We start from the raw sequence: 2,499 nt of genomic DNA, 5'->3' as shown, positions 1-2,499 counted from the left end.
ACAAGGAAATTTTGAAGAGTAAATACCTGAGGAAACAGAGAGTCTTGCTGTTGAGACTGCACACCCATCCTCATTTTCGGCAATGCACTTGAACTTCCCAGCGTCTTCAGGAAATGCTTTTGTGATAATTAGGGTACACACTTCCTCTGAAAGGGGTGGGGGGATTCAATTTGAAAAGCACATTCAGATCCCCTGAGTTAAAAAAAATTTATACACATACACACACACACACACACACACACACACACACACACACACGAAAATATCAGGGAGAGTAGGCACTATAAATAGAATTTTCCTCCTTCCTTCCTTCCTTCCTTCCTTCCTTCCTTCCTTCCTTCCTTCCTTCCTTCCTTTCTTTCATTTTAAACAGGGTCTCACTAAGTTCCGGAAGGCCTCCTGAGGCTGGCCATGAACCTGCAATCTTTCTGCCTCCATCTCCCAAGTACTGGGATTACAATCATGCACCACCACGCCTGGATATAGTTTTCTTGAGATTAAAAAAAATTCATCTGATTACATATTTTTCTATCTGAGTAGGCTCACAGACATAAGTCTTTAAAACACAACCAGAAACAATCCCAGCAAGTCCTCATAACTTGCCTCTCAGACTGAGTTCCGTGGAAACCAGGGATGACGCTTTATTCCTTGCCTTCCATCTCTGCAGCATTAGTGCTTAGCATAATGAGCCTATAGGAACATTTTCTAAACTGACTTAAAAATTGTCCTTTCCTTGGCACTGAGTCCTACTGCTGATACAGTGATGGCCATAGTGTGATAGATACCACACCTACTTCCGGATGGTCAACAATTTGGGCGTTAGATGTCAGGACACCTCCTGACTGCCTCTGTGTATATAGTTGACAAGTCACAAATACTAAGTCAAGTAGAATTAGAGGGTGAATGTGTGCTCTCTGAGCGCAGGAATTTTGTTGGGTTCGTTGCTGTCTTCTTAGTGCCAAGAATAGAACCTAGCCATAATGTGTGCTCAATAAACATGTCAGATGAACAAATATATGAATAAATACACTGCCAAATCCCAGTTGTCTGCCTTCTTCTGCTGTGTCAGTTCAAAAACTGGCAAGGAGTAGCCCTAAAAGAGCTCATTAAGGCAAAAGCAACTTAGGAGACAAAGCCTTTGATAGCAATTTTGATTGAATCAATTATTGATATGTTGAAAAAGGGTACTTACCAGGAATGGATGATAAACAAGCTTCTGGATTAAAAAAAAAAAGAAAAGAGAATTTAAATGATGATACTCAATTTAGTTAAGAAAAGGGGCCATGTGTACATGAGAAATAACTGAAGGTAAATACAAAGATTTTTGTTATTTGGAGTCACAGATGATAAATTTGGTAGAAACCTAGAAAAAGCACATAAAGGCATGAACACTTTTGGGGTGATGTAAATTAATTTTAGTTAAAGTTCTACCACTAACTTGACTGTGTAAAATTATCTTAGTTCTCTAGAACTTAGTTATTTATCTCTAAAATGAATATAAGACCAAGAATGTCTCTTTTCCATAGGTGAAGCATTGCTGAAATGTCAGTCCTGAGATGAACCTCTTTTCTCCCAAAGAACTCCTTCTTTTAATTTTTTGATTAAGGTAAAATTGAACATTGCATTATAAAAGTATCATAGTATTACTGTAGAAAAATATACAAAAGGGTTAATAATAGTATTCTCTGGGGTGCAAGAATATTCGTGATTTAAAACTTCTTACAGCCAGCCGTAGTGGCACACGCTTGTAATCCCCGCGCTTGGGAGGCAGAGACAGGAGGATCACAGGTTCGTGGCCAGCCTCAGCTACTTAGTGAGGCCCTCCACAACTTAGTGAGACTCTGTTTCAAAAAAAAGAGAAAAAAATAGGACTAAGAGTGTATTTCAGAGGTAGAATGCCCTTTGTTTCAATCCCCAGTGCCACAAAAAACCCTTTCTTACATATTTTCTATATTTATTTTTTTTATTTTTATTTTTTGGTGGTACTAGGGTTCCTGGAAGCCCTTCTACCTCCGGGCTACACTCCCAGACCTATTTTTACATTTTTTTATTTGGAAACAGGGTCTCCTAAGCCAGCGTGCGCGGCTGGCTTCGAACCTGCGCAATCCTCCTGTCTCTGCCTCCCAAGCGCAGGGATTACAAGCGTGCGCCACCACGCCCGGCTCTATATTTATTATAATAAATGTGTATTAATGTGTTGTCAAAGAGTGCAATAAGTGTTTTTAAGAGAAATACATATCCTTTGTATAATAAAAGATGTTTCAGTGGGCACACGCCTGTAATACTAGTATTTGGGAACCTGAGACAAAAGGATTGTAGGTTTGAAGCCAATCTGAGAATCTTAGTGAGACCCTGTTTCAAAATTATATGAACCAAAATTATCAATTTTGATTAATATTTTTCCTCTAATTCTACTTGGCTTAGTATTTGTGACTTGTCAACTACACATACACAGAGACAGAAGGTGTCCTGACATCTAACGCCCAAATTGTTGACCAT

Source organism: Muscardinus avellanarius, assembly GCF_963383645.1.
Source record: "Muscardinus avellanarius genome assembly, chromosome: 1".
Classification (NCBI taxonomy): Eukaryota; Metazoa; Chordata; class Mammalia; order Rodentia; family Gliridae; genus Muscardinus; species Muscardinus avellanarius.
Note: the sequence above shows the minus strand (reverse complement) of the source record.